Source organism: Mus musculus, chromosome 9, assembly GCF_000001635.26.
Source record: "Mus musculus strain C57BL/6J chromosome 9, GRCm38.p6 C57BL/6J".
NCBI classification, from domain to species: Eukaryota; Metazoa; Chordata; class Mammalia; order Rodentia; family Muridae; genus Mus; species Mus musculus.
The window spans coordinates 7596583-7619347 of NC_000075.6; the positions used below are offsets into that span (position 1 = coordinate 7596583).

Sequence of the window (22765 nt, forward strand, 5' to 3'; positions counted from 1 at the left end):
AAAGCCAGAATATGCCTTACCTCTCTCTTGGTTGAGTTTCTTCCCCCATTGTTATTGCTGCTGCTGCTGCTGCTGCTGCTACTGTTTGGAAACAGAGTCCCCCATGTAGACTTGGCTAGCCCTAAACTTAAAATTTTCCTATCTGTCTTTTGAGTGCTGAGCTTGTAAGCTAGTACCCCGGGTATTTATCGATAAGTTGACATTCTAAAGTATCCATTACAGTGTAGGGCCCTAAGCTATGCATTGTTGGCTTGAAGGTCAGAATTTGCAGACACCATAGTTGGCGCGTTTCCAGCCCATCCATTATGTCCCCTTTGTTCATCTAACTCCATCATGGCTACTGTGGTAAAGCTCTGAGAAGACTGAGAGCAAGGAAATAGGAGGGAGGCCCCCAATCCTTTAACTGTTCTTGGCTCTGACTCTAGGTGGGGAGGCCCCAGTCCTTTGACTGTTCTTAGATCTCATTTCATAAATTTTACTTCAGGATCTAGATGAAGGCATCTAGCTTCCACCCAGGTAGCCGCTCATGCAAGTTCCCTGTTTACGTGCCATATATTTATGAAGTTGAAGCCTGCTTCACAAACAGCACCCGGACCCAACAGACTACAGCACAGTCTTGGCTGGTGGCGAGACTGTGGATCCCGCAGATAAATGAACCCAGAGCAGTGTGAAACATCTTGCCTAAAAAGGTCCATTGGCAACCAAACCCTGAGAGTCTGGATCTGGTTAAAGTTTGTGGACCCTCATTAAACTAATTTGATACATGATTTGGAAAGAGTGTCTATTATGATAGTCCAAGAGCAGTATTGTACCCAGATTGCAAAAACCCCAAAGAGACCATCAGGAACTACAACTCCAATGCAAGAACACGAGAGTCCTTATTCAAGCTCGAGCTTGGGTCACAAACCCAAGCAACAGGTTAGGAAAGTGACCCTCGGGTCTAGGGGTTTAGGATTTATATAGGAAAGGTTTGCAAGCTGGGGCTTTCAAGCCTTGGTGTTACATGATTGGGTAAATGGGTAAAGGAATGTTAACCTTCAAATTGATAGTATCTGCTCAGACCACAAGGAAAGACCACACACCTGAAAAGGGGCATCTTGACCAGGGAAAGACTTGTGTTCTCTTAGCCCACTCTGTTGTTATCAGCTAGCTGCAGCTGCTGTGTCTATTTTACTATCATCAAGCACATTTCATGATTTTTCTCAGACCTCAAGGGTAGGAGCCATATCACTCTAAGGTTTTCTCCAAGGATAGCAGCTTAAAATAGAGTTTAGAAGACAAGATGGAATCTGTCCTGCTGCTTTTTGTCTCTTCATTGGCCATGCCTCTATGAGGGCAAGTTAATTTAGAATGGAGTCTAAAGTGGAGTTTATTCTGCTACCTCAGTCCCTTCAGCAGGAAGCATCTTCCCACCATGATGTCTAGGGTTGGCTGGCTGGAAGGGACCAGTTTGCTCCTGTTTGCCACAGACCCTCTGGGCCCCTGTGCCTGCGTAGGAAAGAGTCTCTAGAGTAGATGGGCAAGATTAGGATGTAGTGACAGACAGCCAAACACACAAGAGAGGTGTTTAATCTGAATGTAATGTTCCAGTCGAGCCTCAGACTTTTATAATACAGAGTAAATTGCAAATCATAACAGAAAAAGGCACATTGAATTTTTCCAGGTGCAAAAGGAGTGACTTCAAAAGGAACCAGATAAACGTTTAACATTAGAGATTAACACAGATGCAAAGGGAGTGACTACAAAGAGAATTTGTAGGGACCAGATAAATGTTTACCTTAGAGATTAGCACTTTCTGCCAGGCAAGAGTTTTACACTTAGAGTTAATAGCCTCAGGATAGTTAACTCTTGATACGCCTCAAGACTAATGTAGTGTCACTGACCCCAAAATTCTCTAGGCCTCGTTAATTCTTATCTATATCTGGAGACTGTCCATTTTCAGTATAGTATACTAATTTGCTCTTGGCATGGAATGTAGTCTGTAATACGAATTTCTATCTCAGTGAGAATTTTAGACTCTATTTGCAGACATCTGAATTAATGGCTAGTGCTTTATTAGCTACTGAATGGGTTAAGCTCCTTGCTGCTATCTGGAGTCTAAGAACACTGGGAAAAGGCTTTAGCTATGTTAGAATACAATCTTAAAAGGCATTTACTATAAGGCAATGCTTAATAGAGTGCACGTGAATCTATACACTAGACTAATGTAGTGGAAATTTGATTATTATGGGTAAGGGAAAAAAAAACGCCATAACTCCGGGAGGAAAATTTCCATAGAACTCTTATCCTCGTGGAACAGCTTCCAGGCTTTTCGCCTGCCAAACTGACCCAAACTGAAGAGCTGACTTTCGCCAGTCATCCAGGAGGAGAGTACTAGAAATTCATTTCTCATGAGCAGCTTTTTGGCATTTCTGCCTCACAAGCTGACTCCACCAGAGTGCCCTGGCACCTGTTTGTGATACAGTTCCTGGTTTATACTTCTTACAGGAGAAGAGCTGCCATTGATCAATCTCTCTGTTCCAGATTTGGGGCCTAGTGAAGGAAAACATTGTTAGTTTCTTTTTGTGTGACCAAACACCTGAAGAAGCAACCCACAGGGGGAGGGAAGGGTGAGCTTATCTCTGGAACTTGGGTGGGGCCAAGGGCTCTGAAATGATGCTTCTCCTTAGAACCTCCAGAGTACACTTGGAGTAAAACAGATCTGAACTGGAATTAGGGTAGAGCATTAAAATGGCACAAAAGGACATCTTAATTTTTTTCTTTTTTTGTTTCCCTGCCTGAGTCATAAACCCCATAGATCATCATGAAAAGGCAAAATAACCTGGCCAAATAAAACTTAAATTTTTAGCCTTGACATGATTCCATCCTGTGTGTCTGTTCTGTGGAACACTGAAGTGTGTGCCTCCACCTCATGGAAGACTCAATGAATGTGGACATGAGCCCTCTTAGGCCTCAGAACTATCTTTACGGCCGTAAACTAAAGGCTAACAAAGACTATCACTTTAAAGTGCATAATGATGAAAATGAGCACCAGTTATCATTAAGAACAGTCAGTTTACTCCAGAAAATCAAATAACCCCATTAAAAAATGGGGCTCAGAGCTGAACAAAGAATTCTCACCTGAGGAATACCGAATGGCTGAGAAGCACCTGAAAAAATGTTCAACATCCTTAATCATCAGGGAAATGCAAATCAAAACAACCCTGAGATTCCACCTCACACCAGTCAGAATGGCTAAGATCAAAAACTCAGGTGACAGCAGATGCTGGCAAGGATGTGGAGAAAGGGGAACACTCCTCCATTGTTGGTGGGATTGCAAGCTTGTACAACCACTCTGGAAATCCGTCTGGCGGTTCCTCAGAAAACTGGACATAGTACTACCGGAGGATCCAGCAATACCTCTCCTGGGCATATATCCAGAAGATGTCCCAACCGGTAAGAAGGACACATGCTCCACTATGTTCATAGCAGCCTTATTTATAATAGCCAGAAGCTGGAAAGAACCCTCAACAGAGGAATGGATACAGAAAATGTGGTACATTTACACAATGGAGTACTACTCAGCTATTAAAAACAATGGATTTATGAAATTCTTGGACAAATGGATGTATCTGGAGGATATCATCCTGAGTGAGGTAACCCAGTCACAAAAGAAGTCACGTGATATGCACTCACTGATTAAGTGGATATTAACCCAGAAACATAGAACACCCAAGATACAATTTGCAAAACACAAGAAAATCAAGAAGAGGAAAGACCAATGGGTGGATACTTCATTCCTCCTTAGAAAACGGAACAAAATACCATGAAAGGAGTTACAGAGACAAAGTTTGGAGCTAAGACTTTAGCTAAGCTAAAGGATGGAATATCCAGAGACTACCCCACCCGGGGATCCATTCCATAATCAGCCACCAAACCCAGACACTATTGCATATGCCAGAAAGATTTTGCTGAAGGGACCCTGTTATAGCTGTCTCGTATGAGGCTATGCCAGTGCCTGGCAAATAGAAGTGAATGCTCATAGTCATCTATAAGATGGAACACAGGGCCACCGATGGAGAAGCTAGAGAAAGCACCCAAGAAGCTGAAGGGGTCTGCAACCCTATGTGAAACAACAATACGAACTAACCAGTACCCCCCAGAACTCGTATCTCTAGCTGCATATGTAGCAGAAGATGGCCTAGTCAGCCATCACTGGGACAAGAGGCCCCTTGGTATTGCAAACATTATATGCCCCAGTATAGGGGAACACCAGGGCCAAGAAGTGGGAGTGAGTGGGTAGGGGAGCAGGGCAGGTGTGGGTGGGGGTAATAGGGGACTTTTGGGATAGCATTTGAAATGTAAATGAAGAAAATATCTAATAAAAAAAAGACTGTGGTTCAAAGACTGTCTGTTATGGCAGCAAGGGCTTGAAGCAGCTAACCACATTGCAGCTGGAGCCAGGAAACAGAGAGGGGTGCATGCTGGTGGTCTGCAGAACAGATATTTCTCTGCTCTGCTGTATTTGGTCTGAGACCTAGTCTGCAAAAGAGTGACACACACGTGTAGACTGGGTCTTCCCACTTCAATTAGCCCAGTGTAGAAACCCCGTCCCAGATACGCCTACTGGTCATCCAATACTCTGTTATGTTGATAGTCATTATTAACCCACATACCCTTATATATCTATAGAGATTCTTAAGGGACAGACTAAAAGGGACAAAGGTAGTCCCTGGTGGACAGAAGGGGTGTGTAGTCCTAGAGCAGAGGACATTTCAAAAAACTGAAGACTTTATTAGTCAGAACTAATAACAGCAGAGAGAGAAAAAAAAAAGCATGCACAGAGTCACCAAACCAGGACAATGCAGAGTCTATGTTATTATACTGATAGTTAACACTCAATAGAAGCCAGTTATTGCACTGTCTTCCCTCACTTGGATTTTTGAATACTTGTGCAGAAGCAGAGTTAATGTAATAATGGACTGATATTTACGTTATCCTTCTACTGAAAACAAGCTCATAAAATAGTTTAGACACATTACAAGCTCATCAAATTTGAGGAATGAATACATAGCAGAGACATCTTAGATCACCTGTGAATTGCTAAATGGTTTTAAACAGAACACATTACTACCAGTCTAAGAAGATAAGGTGGCACATGCCAGGTGTAAGAGAGGGAAAAAGGAGAAAACTAGGAAGAACACTCAGGCAAGCAACAAAATGCAAATGTTTAGGAGATGGCTCTGCCCTTTCATCCCCTAATTATGACAGATGTGTGTCTCCTGGCTAAAGCCCTGTGGAAGATCTAATTGTGAAAAAATTCTGAGCAGATACAAATCACCGCACCAGCCCAGTGGTCCCTGGACTCTGCTGTCCCCAGAGTGCTAAGTCAGTAACTGAGAGGAGTTCATTTCTGTCTTCCCATAAAGTCCTATGGGAACAGTTCCACTCTTAGGCAGGCAAAGGAGGGGGAGAGAGAGAGGGAGAAAGAGAGAGGGGGAAAGAGAGAGGGGGAAAGAGAGAGAAAGGAGAAGAGAGGAAACATCTTTTTGGGATTTTTAAAAATATTTTTATTAGGTATTTTCCTCATTTACATTTCCAATGCTATCCCAAAAGCCCCCCATACCCTCCCCCCCCAACCCCCTACCCGCCCACTCCCACTCTTTGGCCCTGGCGTTCTCCTGTACTGGGGCATATAAAGTTTGCAAGTCCAATAGGCCTCTCTTTCCAGTGATGGCCGACTAGGCCATCTTTTGATACATATGCAGCTAGAGTCTAATGTGGGATAATAGGATACCATTCCTTTTGAGTCTCTAAATGCTGTCTCTTCGTGAAGGAAACGGTGTATTATGCACAAGTATAAGGGGAAGAATGAAACTGCAGAGAATACAAACACCATGGAGGGGTGGTTTGCATGGCAGCATAAATACTAGAAGAAATGTATGAAGTTGAAGTTGTTAAAATAATGCAAAAGGAAGTACTAAGTAAAAAAATAAGTTCAAGTAAATTTAAAACTTCCTATTTCAACAGTGAGATAGGCTAAACAGAAAGAGTACTGATAAATCCAGAGGCGGGCATGATGGCACATGTCTACTTCCCAGACACTTGCAGGCATGGTGATGCAGGACTACACCCTCAGCACTTGCGAGGTGGAGGAAGAAGGATTTCAGCAACTTTGGTACAGTGTAAAAGGAGTAAAGATTCCGAGCCAGAGAGACTGTCCACCATCAAGAGCATGTGTTGGTCTGGCAGAGGATCTGAGTTCACTTCCTAGTGTCCACACGGGGCATCTTAAAGTGTCTGTCTACGGAAATAAGATGCCTTCTTCCAGCCTCCATGAGCACTAGCACTCATGTGCACATGGACACACATTTACACATGATTAAAATTAAAGTACAATTTTGAAAAGAGCAAATATTAAAATTAATAGGGTCCAAGTAGATGTGGAAGCCAAAAAGGTAGGAAGCTATTTCAAATAGCAGAAAACATCCTGAGCATAGGGAAAGATACAAATGTTTATTTTTCTAAAGATAGATTCATTCATTCATTCATTCATTCATTTATATGAGTACACTATAGCTGTCTTCAGACATACCAGAAAAGGGCATAGAACCTCAATACAGATGGTTGTGAGCCACTATGTGATTGCTGGGAATTGAACTCAGGACCTCTAGAAGCACTCAGCCTCTCTCCAGCCCCCTTCAAATTCATTTTAACCAAGTCCATCCAAAGAAATTTATAATAAAGCTCTCCATGGCTTTTTAAAAAGATTATCAAGCCATCAAAAACACAAACAATACACAGACGTGTCTCAATTTATCTTACTGTAGCCAAAACTTCACAGGTCAGAGAAAATGCTGGGAGATGCTGAACTGAGAAAGCTGAGAGGAGAGTCTGCCATCTGATTTCCCTTCCCATGTGTAGTCCCTCACCTCGCCACTAGATGACACTCACTCCCCAGGCATTTGAGCTAAAAGCAGGAACTTAAACTCTCCAAGCCAGAGCTTCCCCAAGCATTGAGGGGTCCTGCAAAGGTTGTTTACTTAGTAACTCAAAAATTCGGGAATCCCTTATGCCATTCAATGGTGTGGTGTAAGGGGTTGTTCAGAAGAGCAAAGGCTGTTCATATAACCAAGTTTGTACCTGCCATAAACCCTTTGTACCATTGTCCCATCTTCCAGGATCCATTTTCCTCCCAAGTGATTGCATAGCTAAGCCTTCTATGCCTTCAGCTACCAGCCTCAGAATATAAGCTCAGGAAATCTGGGGGTCCACATTCCTAACTCATCCAACACGCCTACCTTGGGAACTACTCACATCTGCTGCTTACCAAAAAAAGAAAGGTAAAGTTAGGGTGCTCTAAGGCTCTGGGGGTTCTGGATGCCAGAATCCAAGCTCCCTTAGACTGCTCACATGATGCTTACACGATTACCTTATTTTCTGTGTCTTCCTTTCCTCACTGGCAAATGGTGCTGGTGTTATCATTTTCCGAGTGTCCTACAGGATCCCACATTTAAAGCAGTACGGCAGCTCAAAGGCTGACAGACCGAGTGCTGGATACGGCATTCATGGGAGGAGGCAGGAAACAACGACCTTCTGTCAGAGCCAGACACAGTAAGGTCCTGGAAAAATAGACACTGTGTGTGATGACTATGCATTATCCCTGAGGTCAGCACTTAGCCAGCTTGGCAGCCACAGGATCCTATAAATGTGTGCCAGGCTCCTGCACGAGCATGTTTTCCTGTTCCAACATGTACTTAGAGCAGATAGAGGGTTGTGGTGAGAGATCTTTTAGGCATGCTTACTTGGGTCAAGTTGTGGTGCCTCTGTGGACAAGATTCTCATTTGGCTCATTTGAAGAATCACTTTTAATTTATTATAACCGCTGACTCTTCCTCTGTGGCTCTTCCTACTCTTCCCACGTTAAAAGGAAAGGGGTTTCTAGAACAATTGGGCTTTCTCCAAAAACAGTAAGAAGAGCACCATGGGCCCTTTCTCCATTAGCTAGATAGTAGATCACCCACTTTACAACAAATAAACCTAATGAGCCACACAGAAGAAAGAGCCCAGTGCTAACCTGAGAGGAGCTGCCTTAGGCTAGGACTATGCCCTGTGATTGCAGAGGACCTGAGGTCAGTTCTTAACACCCATGTTGGAAATCTCACAATCACCTGTGATTCCAGTTCCTCTTCTGGGTTCTGTGTATCTGTACTCACACATGCACACATACTCCTCGACACTACACACACACACACACACACAGAGAGAGAGAGAGAGAGAGAGAGAGAGAGAGAGAGAGAGAGAGAGACCTTAAAATAAAATCAGTCTTTAAAGGAAAGAAGTCCTTGCTTATGAAATGGGACTTTGGCTGACCTTCAAAAACTTAAAATTCAGATGTTTGCCCCCAATAACTGAGAAGAATGACTCGCTGTGCCTATTGTACCTTAGCAGTTTGTGCAAACAATAGTTTACTCTAAACTCCTGCTTTCTTCTGAAGGCTGGGGGCTTGGAATGCCAGGCAGAAGCAGACACATGGGGCATCTCAACAGACTCTAGCAAAAAAGAAAAGAAGAAGAAGAAGAAGAAGAAGAAGAAGAAGAAGAAGAAGAAGAAGAAGAAGAAGAAGAAGAAGAAGAAGAAGAAGAAGAAATGGCTATTGAGTCTCTAATAGGTTCCTTCATCAGCATCAGCTTATATGTGTCATTTTAGCCCATGGCTGGTTGAAGGACACCTTGTGTGACTACAACCGGGAGGAACTCTGGATACCTGCCTCTTGCTTCAAGAGGGTTGACCCAGTGTGAGTTCCTGCTTATTGAATTTTCTCTCTGTTCTTTAGCTGCAGTGAGCAGTAGCTGTAGTCCTCCTGAAGAACTGTGGCATCTAGGGACAGATGTGAGACTCTCCCGTGCTATTGTCTAGACAACAGTCGACAATAGCCGCTCTGGGTTTTGAGTGAATACATTTATTAAATACAGAAAAAGCAACAGGTAAAAGAATGAAAGGCAGACAGCAAAGCATCATTAAACCAGCAGAGAAGGCTGCAGTATCCTCACTGAGAGAGAGAAGAAAAGGTGATACTATCAACAGGGGCTGGTAAATATCCCCCAGAAGTCATCTGGAGATTCCGACTGAGAGAACTGATGCAGAGAAGAGCATTCAGATGAGACAGCAAAAGAACAAGAACAAAGCACCAAACGTGTAATCAGAACACCCGCAGCGAACGCACACTCGGAACCCTCTCAGAAACGGGCTGCGGAGTTGAGTTTCTAACTGAGCTTTCAACACAAGTGAACTTCCGCTTTCTCTTCCCACTGCGGAGGTTTTTTATATCATGGGGTAAACAGAAGAAACTCCTGGAAACTGAGGTGATTTGCCATCCACTCATTTTCATGGCCAGGGTGTTTTAATCCTCTACATTGTTTTACAACTCTTATTTATTTGTGCGTGAGTATACCACTATATGGTCCACGGGATGGAGCACGGCTCTTCAGGCTTTGCTGCGAACACCTTTATGTTGAACCACTTCACTAGTGCTGAGCCATTTCACTACCATAGAGCACACTTGCTCTGGTTTCCGGGTTCTACTTTGTTGTACATCTGTTTAATATAATACTAAAGATTGACATGTGCTAGGCAGTGGTGGAATGTGCTTTTAATCCCAGCATGAGGGAGGCAGGGGCAGGTGTATCTCTGAGTTCAAGGCCAGCCTGGTCTGCAGAGTGGGTTACAGGACAACCAGAACTACATAGAGAAACCCTGTCTTGAAATATCAGAAAGAAAAATTTAAACAAATTTTGGCACATGCTCCATAACATCCACCTCTATTTCAAAAAGCCTGGCCTCGGTGAGTACATTATAATTACAAAATACGGAAAAGCACAAAGAAAAAGTGACAGTGAGCATGAAAGATTCTTGTTCCCCATTCAAAGATAGCTGCTTCTGATATTCACGTGCCTGTCTCTAAAATCAAATCCTTACTTTGAGAAAAATTAAGACAACTGTGCTACAATGTAATAGGTTCTACTTGCAGAAAAATAAGAAAGGAAAAAAGAGAATTGGAGTTTACACTTTCAATAGAAGTAAGTAGCTGAACCCTAACTTTAACTAGAGAGCCAGGAGTGAGAGAGACAGAAAATGAGATATAATGACCATGTTTCCATGTTAAAATATACCTTTCAAGAAAGGGTTCAAGTGCCTAGAGATAGAATGGCAAAGATGCAGTCCAGAAGGCTGCAGAAAGACTGTCTGCATGTTTGTTCGTCTTGGTTCCCGGTTAATATTAGGTTAGGACTCTATATACCCTTTACTTATATTCCAAGGGTATCAGCAAAATAGGTGTTGGGAATTTATGCTCCAGTTATATATACACACAGAATCTTCACAGAGATACATAACCATCTCATAAGAAAAGTAATTCTGCTTTTCTGCTTCCATTGATACCAAACTCCAGATTAAATAGGTTTCACAGACTAGAAAAGATGAATATTACATACACAATATTACATACACACACACATACACACACAGAGAAAGACAGACAGAGACAGACTGACAGACAAATACACAATATACATAGACACATATGAACACACACATTTGTGCACACAAACACTCTGAGATACATACACACATATACACACTCATAAGCACACCACACACACACACACACACACACACCTAGAGGAGAGTTAGAACTTAGAGGACTAGACATTCTTGACAACGGCTATCAAGAAAGAAACATAAACACCAGCCCAACCACAAAAATCTTTTCTCTACAATATGTCCTGCCTGCAAAACCCTACCAGAAAGACTTCCTTCTGCAGCAAATGGGAACAAATACAGAGAACCACAGCCACACATTATGAGGTGAAGGGAGAGACTTTGGAACACACAGTTCTAAATGCTTCCATCAAATGCCTTTCCTCAGAGCTCAGGGAAACCTCAAAAGAGGAGGCAGAGGAGTGGGGGAGACAAAGGAGACTGAGAACACTAGGAGAACAAGGCTCTCTAAAACAACTGGGCAACGCTCATATGAATTCATAGAGACTGAAGGCCCAATAGAGGGCCAGGCCCTCTGCAGACCCTGCAAAGAGACTACAGCTATCAGCTTAGTGCTTTAATAGGACTCCTGAGTATGTGAATGAGTGGGTCTCTGATTCTAGTGCCTACTCTTGTGGATTTTTTGCCTTCCTGTGGCTTGGTTTGCCTAGCTCTGATGTGATAGTTTTTATTTTATTTTATTTTGTTGTTTGGTTTGCTGTCATCTCCTAGAAACCTATTCTTTCCTAATAAGAGACAGAAAGAGAGTGGATCCAGATGGGAGAAGAGGTGGGGAGGAACCAAGAGAAGAGGAAGGGGCAGCCGCTTTCGGTTATATTGTACGAGAAAATAATCTATGTTTAATAAAAAGGGAAATAAACACAAAGAGAAAAAGAAAAACAGCTTCTTGCCAAACAGCATAAACTACCCACCAGGCACTAAACTACTGGAATTTCACTGGCAGTTAGAACCACTGAGATACCACCATGCTGGAGCAACAGCAGTAAACCAAGAACTTGGCCTAAAAGAAATTTAGTTCAAGTTCTGCCACTTAGCAGTTGGTGGTGTGCAGGCCATGTCACTTCTCCAAGCTGATCGCCTATCTATAGAATGTCTAGTGATGTTCCCCTTGAAAGGTTAAAGTCTGTATTTTTAGTGCCTGGCATACTTAATAAATGATACACCCTTAAAATAAGATTGTGAAAGTACATTTCAATGAGTACTTATCCAGAGATGGCTGAGCCACGTCTTGCTCTTGCAACCCAACTGCTGATCCCTGGAAACACCTGTCCCTGCAGAGAAACCATTTAGTTCTCCATGCTGACACTAAGGGATCTACTATGTGCCCCACCTCAAGTCCTTTCACCCTGAAATGTCTCCCTTCCTGAATTATGCCTTACAGAATGTGGTTTCAGGGCCCCTCGTTGGTTTTGTGTTGTTTTGTCTGACTGGCTACTTCACCACAACTTGATTTGTTAATTCTTTTTTGTTTCAGTTTTGTTATGTGTGAGGTTTTATTCTGTTTTGTTGTGCTTTGAATGTTTGAGTCGGGGTCTCAACTATTTAACCCAGCCTATTGCACAGTGCTCAGTCTTTGAATCTTCTTGATTCAGACACTAGTTATGGCCCATTCAAAGCACACAGGTCACATGCTGGTCACATGGGGGTGGATTCTGGTCTGTGCTGAGAGTGAGGAATGACTGACCTCCTATAGAAAGTCTGGTGAATTCCAGAACACACAGGGACAGGACTATCACACCCTGGAAGGCCAGTCACTCTACTTCTAGATAGTACTTATTCTGAGGCAAACTGTGAGTCAGAAAGCCTTGAGCCCTGCCCCCTTTGCCCTGCCTCACATGTCCCTGCCTCACATGCATGCCCCTGCCTCCACACCCCTCCCACCACACCCCTGCCTCCATGCCCCTGCCTCCATGCCCCTGCTTCCATGCATGCCCCTCCCTCCATGCCCCACCCGCATGTGCTTCCTTCACTTGCCCCACTGTGACAGTGGAGTCTTGGTTCATAATTGTCATTGTAAGAATGATACAAGCAAAGGCTGTTCCATCTCATGTGTCCATTCAACATTGTTCATAGTTGTTATTGTTCAGATTTGTCCATTCTCCTCTTCTCTAGTTCATGTCACCATCCTCTCTATTGGTTTATCTCTACAGTTACCTACTAGAATCCCAGGACTTCCAATTATCACACCAAGCTAAAATAGTCTCTTAAAATACTAGTAACAGTGTCCAGCAGTTTCTAAAGCACATACGTACTCCTCATAATCACACTTCTTAAAAGAAGCTGGGGTGGGGAAGAGAGATCTGGGTTTACAGGGGGACCAGAATTATACACATGTATGAAATTGCCAAAGAATAAATGTTTTAAAAAGCAAACCAATAGAGAAACTTTAAGGCATACATTGCTGGCTTAACTGGATTTGGAGTCACCTAGGAGATACACCTCTGGGCGCGGCTGTGCAGGAGCTTCCAACGAGGTGTAAGAGAGGAAGGAAGGCCTCCTCCACATGTGTGCACTGTGGTTCTAGACTGAAAGCAAGATGAACCAAAGTGCTCACCTCTTTTTGCTACTTTACTGGATGTGTTGTGGCCAGCTACCTCCCGTTCCTGATGCCTCTCCTCCCCTGAAATACATGGACTGTTCCACTTATCAGTGAGTGCATATCATGTGTGTTCTTTTGTTACCTCATTTAGGATGATATCCTCTGCATCTATCCATTTGCCTAAGAATTTCATAAATTCATTGTTTTTAATAGCTGAGTAGTACTCCATTGTGTAAATGTGTTGGGAGCCGCGCCCACATTCGCCGTTACAAGATGGCGCTGACAGCTGTGTTCTAAGTGGTAAACAAATAATCTGCGCATATGCCGAGGGTGGTTCTCCACTCCATGTGCTCTGCCTTCCCCGTGACGTCAACTCGGCCGATGGGCTGCAGCCAATCAGGGAGTGACACGTCCTAGGCGAAATATAACTCTCCTAAAAAAGGGACGGGGTTTCGTTTTCTCTCTCTCTTGCTTCTTGCACTCTGGCTCCTGAAGATGTAAGCAATAAAGCTTTGCCGCAGAAGATTCTGGTTTGTTGCGTCTTTCCTGGCCGGGCGTGAGAACGCGTTTAATAACAATTGGTGCCGAATTCCGGGACGAGAAAAAACTCGGGACTGGCGCAAGGAAGATCCCTCATTCCAGAACCAGAACTGCGGGTCGCGGTAATAAAGGTTCCCGTAAAGCAGACTGTTAAGAAGGATTCAACTGCATGAATTCAGAACTTTTCAGCTGGGGAACGGCGGTAACCCGTAAGTATAGCTTTACGAGGTAAGCCTGGCCTTGAACTTTCTAAGGAAATTCAAGACAGTCTATCAGAAGTAAAGTGGAAAATGTTTGGCCTTGAATTTTTTCTAATGTTAGAAGCCCTTTTGTTCCTTTTCACATGTTATCAAGTGGTTAAGGCAGGGAGGATTCTAGAGGAAATTCAGGACAAGCTATCAGAAGTAAAGTGGGGAGAGAGAGTAGGAACAAAGAGGAAATATGGTACACAAAATAAGTATACAGGCCTTTCCAAGGGTCTTGAACCCGAGGAAAAGTTAAGGTTAGGTAGGAATACCTGGAGAGAGATTAGAAGAAAAAGAGGAAAAAGGGAAAAGAAGAAAGATCAATTAGCGGAGGTCTCTAGGAAAAGGAGCCTGTGCTCATCGCTGGATGGGCTCGGGGAGCCAGCTCTTGGTAGCTCTGAATCAGATGATGAATTCTCCTCTGAAGAAACAGACTGGGAGGAAGAAGCAGCTCATTATGAGAAAAAAGGGTACCAGCCAGGTAAAGTGCTAGCTAATCAGTTAAGGAAGCCAAAAGCGGCTGGCGAAGGCCAGTTTGCTGATTGGCCTCAGGGCAGTCGGCTTCAAGGTCCGCCCTATGCGGAGTCCCCGCCCTGCGTAGTGCGTCAGCCCTGCGCAGAGAGGCAGTGCGCAGAGAGGCAGTGCGCAGACTCATTCATTCCCAGAGAGGAACAAAGGAAAATACAACAGGCATTTCCGGTCTTTGAAGGAGCCGAGGGTGGGCGTGTCCACGCTCCGGTAGAATACTTACAAATTAAAGAAATTGCCGAGTCGGTCCGTAAATACGGAACCAATGCTAATTTTACCTTGGTGCAGTTAGACAGGCTTGCCGGCATGGCACTAACTCCTGCCGACTGGCAAACGGTTGTAAAAGCCGCTCTCCCTAGTATGGGCAAATATATGGAATGGAGAGCGCTTTAGCACGAAGCTGCACAAGCGCAGGCCCGAGCAAACGCAGCTGCTTTGACTCCAGAGCAGAGAGATTGGACTTTTGACTTGTTAACGGGTCAGGGAGCTTATTCTGCTGATCAGACAAACTACCATTGGGGAGCTTATGCCCAGATTTCTTCCACGGCTATTAGGGCCTGGAAGGCGCTCTCCTGAGCAGGTGAAACCACTGGTCAATTAACAAAAGTTGTCCAGGGACCTCAGGAATCCTTCTCAGATTTTGTGGCCAGAATGACAGAGGCAGCAGAGCGTATTTTTGGAGATTCAGAGCAAGCCGCGCCTCTGGTAGAACAGCTAATCTATGAGCAAGCCACAAAGGAGTGCCGAGCGGCCATAGCCCCAAGAAAGAACAAAGGCTTACAAGACTGGCTCAGGGTCTGTCGAGAGCTTGGGGGACCTCTCACCAATGCAGGCTTAGCGGCCGCCATCCTTCAATCTCAGAACCGCTCCATGGGCAGAAATGATCAGAGGACATGTTTTAATTGCGGAAAGCCTGGGCATTTTAAGAAAGATTGCAGAGCTCCAGATAAACAGGGAGGGACTCTCACTCTTTGCTCTAAGTGTGGCAAGGGTTATCATAGAGCTGACCAGTGTCGCTCTGTGAGGGATATAAAGGGCAGAGTCCTTCCCCCACCTGATAGTCAATCAGCTTATGTGCCAAAAAACGGGTCATCGGGCCCTCGGTCCCAGGGCCCTCAAAGATATGGGAACCGGTTTGTCAGGACCCAGGAAGCAGTCAGAGAGGCGACCCAGGAAGACCCACAAGGGTGGACCTGCGTGCCGCCTCCGACTTCCTATTAATGCCTCAAATGAGTATTCAGCCGGTGCCAGTGGAGCCTATACCATCCTTGCCCCTGGGAACCATGGGCCTTATTCTCGGCCGGGGTTCACTCACCTTGCAGGGCTTAGTAGTCCACCCTGGAGTTATGGATTGTCAACATTCCCCTGAAATACAGGTCCTGTGCTCAAGCCCTAAGGGCGTTTTTTCTATTAGTAAAGGAGATAGGATAGCTCAGCTGCTGCTCCTCCCTGATAATACCAGGGAGAAATTTGCAGGACCTGAGATAAAGAAAATGGGCTCCTTAGGAAATGATTCTGCCTATTTGGTTGTATCTTTAAATGATAGACCTAAGCTCCGCCTTAAGATCAACGGAAAAGAGTTTGAAGGCATCCTTGATACCGGAGCAGATAAAAGTATAATTTCTACACATTGGTGGCCCAAAGCATGGCCCACCACAGAGTCATCTCATTCATTACAGGGCCTACGATATCAATCATGTCCCACTATAAGCTCCGTTGCCTTGACGTGGGAATCCTCTGAAGGACAGCAAGGGAAATTCATACCTTATGTGCTCCCACTCCCGGTTAACCTCTGGGGAAGGGATATTATGCAGCATTTGGGCCTTATTTTGTCCAATGAAAACGCCCCATCGGGAGGGTATTCAACTAAAGCAAAAAATATCATGGCAAAGATGGGTTATAAAGAAGGAAAAGGGTTAGGACATCAAGAACAGGGAATGTCCAATAGTCCTACTATGTGTCAACTTTATGTACAAGAAGCTCTTTTGCCAGTGAGGGAACAATTCCCCTCTTTAATTTTGCTCCTTTACATGGATGACATCCTCCTGTGCCATAAAGACCTTACCATGCTACAAAAGGCATATCCTTTTCTACTTAAAACTTTAAGTCAGTGGGGTTTACAGATAGCCACAGAAAAGGTCCAAATTTCTGATACAGGACAATTCTTGGGCTCTGTGGTGTCCCCAGATAAGATTGTGCCCCAAAAGGTAGAGATAAGAAGAGATCACCTCCATACCTTAAATGATTTTCAAAAGCTGTTGGGAGATATTAATTGGCTCAGACCTTTTTTAAAGATTCCTTCCGCTGAGTTAAGGCCTTTGTTTGGTATTTTAGAAGGAGATCCTCATATCTCCTCCCCTAGGACTCTTACTCTAGCTGCTAACCAGGCCTTACAAAAAGTGGAAAATGCCTTACAAAATGCACAATTACAACGTATTGAGGATTCGCAGCCTTTCAGTTTGTGTGTCTTTAAGACAGCACAATTGCCAACTGCAGTTTTGTGGCAGAATGGGCCATTGTTGTGGATCCATCCAAACGTATCCCCAGCTAAAATAATAGATTGGTATCCTGATGCAATTGCACAGCTTGCCCTTAAAGGTCTAAAAGCAGCAATCACCCACTTTGGGCGAAGTCCATATCTTTTAATTGTACCTTATACCGCTGCACAGGTTCAAACCTTGGCAGCCACATCTAATGATTGGGCAGTTTTAGTTACCTCCTTTTCAGGAAAAATAGATAACCATTAACACTTTGTCAGCCTCGGTGACTACAGTCATAGATAAACAGGCCTCAGCTAATGTCAAGATACAGAGAGGTCTCATGCTGGTTAATCAACTCATAGATCTTGTCCAGATACAACTAGATGTATTATGACAAATAACTCAGCAGGGTTGTGAACAAAAGTTTCCGGGATTGTGTGTTATTTCCATTCAGTATGTTAAATTTACTAGGGCAGCTAAATTGTCAAAAAGTCTTTTTCAGTATATGTTACAGAATTGGATGGCTGAATTTGAACAGATCCTTCGGGAATTGAGACTTCAGGTCAACTCCATGCGCTTGGACCTGTCGCTGACCAAAGGATTACCCAATTGGATCTCCTCAGCATTTTCCTTCTTTAAAAAATGGGTGGGATTAATATTATTTGGAGATACACTTTGCTGTGGATTAGTGTTGCTTCTTTGATTGGTCTGTAAGCTTAAGGCCTAAACTAGGAGAGACAAGGTGGTTATTGCCCAGGCGCTTGCAGGACTAGAACATGGAGCTCCCCCTGATATATGGTTATCTATGCTTAGGCAATAGGTCGCTGGCCACTCAGCTCTTACATCTCACGAGGCTAGACTCATTGCACGGGATAGAGTGAGTGTGCTTCAGCAGCCCGAGAGAGTTGCACGGCTAAGCACTGCAGTAGAAAGGCTCTGCGGCATATATGAGCCTATTCTAGGGAGACATGTCATCTTTCAAGAAGGTTGAGTGTCCAAGTGTCCTTCTCTCCAGGCAAAACGACACGGGAGCAGGTCAGGGTTGCTCTGGGTAAAAGCCTGTGAGCCTAAGAGCTAATCCTGTACATGGCTCCTTTACCTACACACTGGGGATTTGACCTCTATCTCCACTCTCATTAATATGGGTGGCCTATTTGCTCTTATTAAAAGGAAAGGGGGAGATGTTGGGAGCCGCGCCCACATTCGCCGTTACAAGATGGCGCTGACAGCTGTGTTCTAAGTGGTAAACAAATAATCTGCGCATATGCCGAGGGTGGTTCTCCACTCCATGTGCTCTGCCTTCCCCGTGACGTCAACTCGGCCGATGGGCTGCAGCCAATCAGGGAGTGACACGTCCTAGGCGAAATATAACTCTCCTAAAAAAGGGACGGGGTTTCGTTTTCTCTCTCTCTTGCTTCTTGCACTCTGGCTCCTGAAGATGTAAGCAATAAAGCTTTGCCGCAGAAGATTCTGGTTTGTTGCGTCTTTCCTGGCCGGTCGTGAGAACGCGTCTAATAACATAAATGTACCACATTTTCTGTATCCATTCCTCTGTTGAGGAATACATCTGAGTTCTTTCCAGTGTCTGGCTATTATAAATAAGGTTACTATGAACATAGTGGAGCATGTGTCCTTCTTACCAGTTGGAACATCTTCTGGATATATGCCCAGGAGAGGAATTGCTGGATCCTCCGGTAGTACTATGTCCAATTTTCTGAGGAATCGCCAGACTGATTTCCAGAGTGGCTGTAACAGCTTGCAATTCCACCAACAATGGAGGAGTGTTCCTCTTTCACCACATCCTCACCAGCATCTGTTTTCACCTGAATTTTTGATCTTAGCCATTCTGACTGATGTTAGGTGGAATCTCAGGGTTGTTTTGATTTGCATTTCCCTGATGATTAAGGATGTTGAATGTTTTTTCAGGTGCTTCTCAGCCCTTCAGTATTCCTCACTTGAAAATTCTTTTTTTAGCTCTGTGCCCCATTTTTAATGGGGTTATTTAATTTTCTGGAGTCCACCTTCTTGAGTTCACCCAAGATACAGTTTGCAAAACACATGAAACTCATAAAGAAGGAAGACCAAAGTGTGGATACTGCGTTCCTCCTTAGAATGGGGAACAAAATACCCATGAAAGGAGTTACAGAGACAAAGTTCGGAGCTGAGACAGAAGGAAGGACCACCCAGAGACTGCCCCACCCAGGGATCCATCCCATAAACAGCCACTAAACCCAGAAACTATTACATATGCCAGCAAGATTTTGCTGACAGGACCCTGATATAGCTGTCTCTTGTGGGCTATGCCAGTGCCTGGCAAATACAGAAGTGGATGCTCACAGTTATCTATTGGATGAAACACAGGGCCCCCAAAAAAAGGAGCTAAAGAAAGTACCCAAGGAGCTGAAGGGGTCTGCAACCCTATAGGTGGAACAACAACATGAACTAACCAGTACCTCCAGAGCTCGTGTCTCTAGTTGCATATGTAGCAGAAGATGGCATAGTCGGCCATCAATGGGTGGAGAGGGCGTTGGTCTTGTGAAGATCATATGCCCCATACAGGGGAATGCCAGGGCCAGGAGGTGGGAGTGTGTGGGTTGGGGAGCAGGGAAGGGGGAGGGTATAGGGGACTTTCAGGATAGCACTCAAAATGTAAATGAAGGAAACATCTAATAAAAAAGGAAAAAATAAAAAATGAATAAATGGACTGTTCCCAGATCATGCCTTCAATCCCTACATCTAAGTAAACCTTTCTCCCCTTAAGTTGTCTTTCTCAGGGACTTCATTACACAAGGAAAAAAGTAACTGACACACAAACCCTCCACCCTACCCTACACAGCCCTACACACCTCCCCACCTGCATCCTGTGCACATACTTCTTTATCCTGGGAACCTTCCTCTCCCTTACCCTCATCTGCTCCAACTTTAGGATGCCATGTAAGGGTTCTTTCTGCTGAAAGCCTGCCCTGCCTCACGTTGTCTGGAAAGCCCTCTCTTCCTGTTCCCTGAGCCTTCACATGGTTCTTCTGTCATTACAGCTATTAAAACCCTTGTCATGACAGGCTTGGAAGTCCTCACCAAATGATCAGAATTGGCAACACTCCTATGTCTTCACCTGACCAAGGAGAGTCAGTGAGACTGCCTCCATATACACTATTCTAACCCCAGAACCCTTCAGCCCTCTAGAGTCACAAAAGAACTGCCACAAGCAGAACCAAATGGCTGAGGTAGAAATTCTAGAAATACAAAGGAATGGAGAGATTTCAGGATGAGACTGGTGGCCATGCTTACAACAGCAATAAAACACAGCTTGCATAGCCACAGTGGGATCCAGTGAGCTCCAGGCTCCCGACAATCCATAAATGCTACAGTCTGCACTAGCCTTGCTTTTTTTAGAATGCTATAATCAGTTCCAGGTCTAACCTTAGATAATAGGTGCTGGCCTGCACAGAGGACAAAGGAAAGAAAACAATTTAGCCTATGTTTCTGGAAAATGCTCACTATGGTGAAGGAAATAAAAAGTAGAGTCGCTACTATTCAAGTGTGTATGAACACGTAATGAAGAGAAATCTCACTCTCTCACAAGTTGGCTAGGGACAAAAGGATCACTTGTAATATTCTAGTCAAGAGTGAGACTCACCCATTTCCTACAAGTGCATGCTCAAATGAAGAGACAAGCAGGTACCGTGTGTGCTGGGCAAACTTGAGTGCCTGGGTTCAAACACCAGCACCTAGGAAAATGCCAGGCCTGGTGTGAGAAACTTGCAACCCCAGCCCTGGAGAGTTGAGAATAGGGGCTCCCCAGGGCTCCCTAACTAGATAGTGTAGTCGAACTGAGAGTCCCAGAAAGATCATGCTTCCAAAAAAGATGACGGTAGACCGGCAGGATGTGATGGCTTTCTGCTTCAATCTCAGCACCCTGGAAACACAAGCAGGCAACTGACTGTGAGCTTGAGGCCAGGCTGGTCTACACAACAAGTTTCAGTGCAGCCAAAACTGCACAGTGAGCACTTGTCTCAAAAAAAGCTGGTCTGCAAGCATTACTCTAATGACTGCTTGGCCTGCTACCATGCTGTGATAGACTCAAGAAACTATTTTTCTTAAATGATAACAAAATCAAGCTGAATGGCTCCTAAGAAATGGTGCCTGATGTTGTAGCTCCCATAAAGTGTAACTACACGTGTGCATGTACAAAAATACTAACATACTTTTTACACAACACACACACACACATCTCTGAATTGTTCTGCCTAATACAAAGGTAAGCAGTTAAAATTGATGCTTTCAAAAGAGAAAAAAGGAGATCAGATAGAAAAAGAATCCCAAAAGGGAAAGAAAAGGAAGAGAGGCACACCACATTATCGAGCCATAACCATAACCAGGCTTATTACTGTTTTGATAGAAGATGGTTTAGGTATGATGTGCCCTTCCTTTTTTGATATTTTAAAAGAAAACTACAAGGTAAGTACATGTTTGCAGAGGCTTCGACTCTCATCTCCTTGGCCACTGTAACTGGAGGCCTTTCAGCCCTTTTCAGCCCTGGTTCTATGACATTTTGTGGAATTGAGAGCATGGTTAACCCTGCAGAGCTATAATAGAAGCAGCCTCACGTGTAATTACCATCTCTAAAATCGCCTGCTTCGTCTACTTTGCTGATGTGGCTTGCATATTTCACCTAAACAGCTTGAAGCTGCAAATTAGCATTTTCCAAAAAAAATCCTAGGGTTTTTTTTTTTTGGTGGGAGGGGGCAGTAAATACTTCTCCTTGCAAAATACGACTTTTGTTTCCAGATCAATATTTTTACACTCCTACCATTTCTTTGCTAGAAAGAATGTTTTCAATTGTTCCTGTCTGAAAGAACTGCAGGGATAGAAATGGAGAGGAGCCTGAGAAAAAGAAGGTCCAGCGAAAGGCCCAAAGTGGGATCCAACTCAAGGGGAGGTTCCAAGTCCTGACACTATTACTGAGGCTATGAAGTGCTCACAAAAAGGGACCTAGCATGACCCCACTCCAGAAGACCCAACAAGCAGCTGAAAGAGTCAGATGCAGATATTTGCACCCAACCAATGGACAAAAGTTGCTGACCCCTGTGGTTGAATTAGGGAAACACTGAAATAAGTTGAGGAGGAGGATGACCCTGTAGAAGGACCAGCAGTCTTAATTAATCTGGACCCCCGAGATCTCTCAAACACTGGACCACCAACCAGGCAGTATACACCAGCTGATATGAGGCCCCCAACACATATACAGCATAGGACTGCCAGGTCTGGGTTCAGTCAGAGAAGATGCACCTAACCCTCAAGAGACTGGAGGCCCCAAACAGTTTAGAGGTCACGTGGGGTGGGGTCGGGGGCATCCTTATGAAGACAGGGGTTGGGGAGGAGGTATGGGATGTGGAAGAGTCGGAGGGTGGACCGGGAGGGGAATAACAACTGGAGTTTAAAATAAATAAATAAATATTTTTTTAAAAAAAAGCTTTGTAGTTGATGTATGCCTGTTGTTGCAATATTTAATATTATTGGCCTCTGGAATTGGTACAGGACACACCCAGACACCAAAATCTCTGCACAAATGAGATTTCTTATCCCAGAGGGACAGCAGAAAAGGTGGCAGCAGCAATGAGAGTAAGAGCAAGCAGCAGGCAGGCGGCAAGAACAGTGTTTCTGCAGGAGTGGATTTTTCGGGGAAAAGGATGGAGCCTGTGCTAGGGTAAGGTGATAAATCCTGCTGCATATGCTAGCCAATTAACAAATTTTGGTAGTTGGACATTAGTGTTTTGTCTCAGAAATGAGTCTGGTCAAATAAAAGGATAGGCCTTGAGGAAAGTAATCTTAATTGTTTTGCAAGCTGAAAGGTAGAAGGCCAAACCTGTTGGCACCATGTTCACCATGTTAGA

General features: G+C 44.2%; 1 long non-coding RNA gene across 1 annotated transcript in view; it reads right to left on the reverse strand.

Annotated features, from left to right (window-relative positions):
* The window catches only part of Gm31751, a 62463-nt gene that overhangs the window by 39411 nt on the left and 287 nt on the right, over positions 1 to 22765 (reverse strand). Inside the window, exon 2 of the long non-coding RNA XR_379096.3 lies at positions 7412 to 7601. This is a non-coding gene — a long non-coding RNA (predicted gene, 31751). The remainder of the gene's footprint in view (positions 1 to 7411; positions 7602 to 22765) is intronic.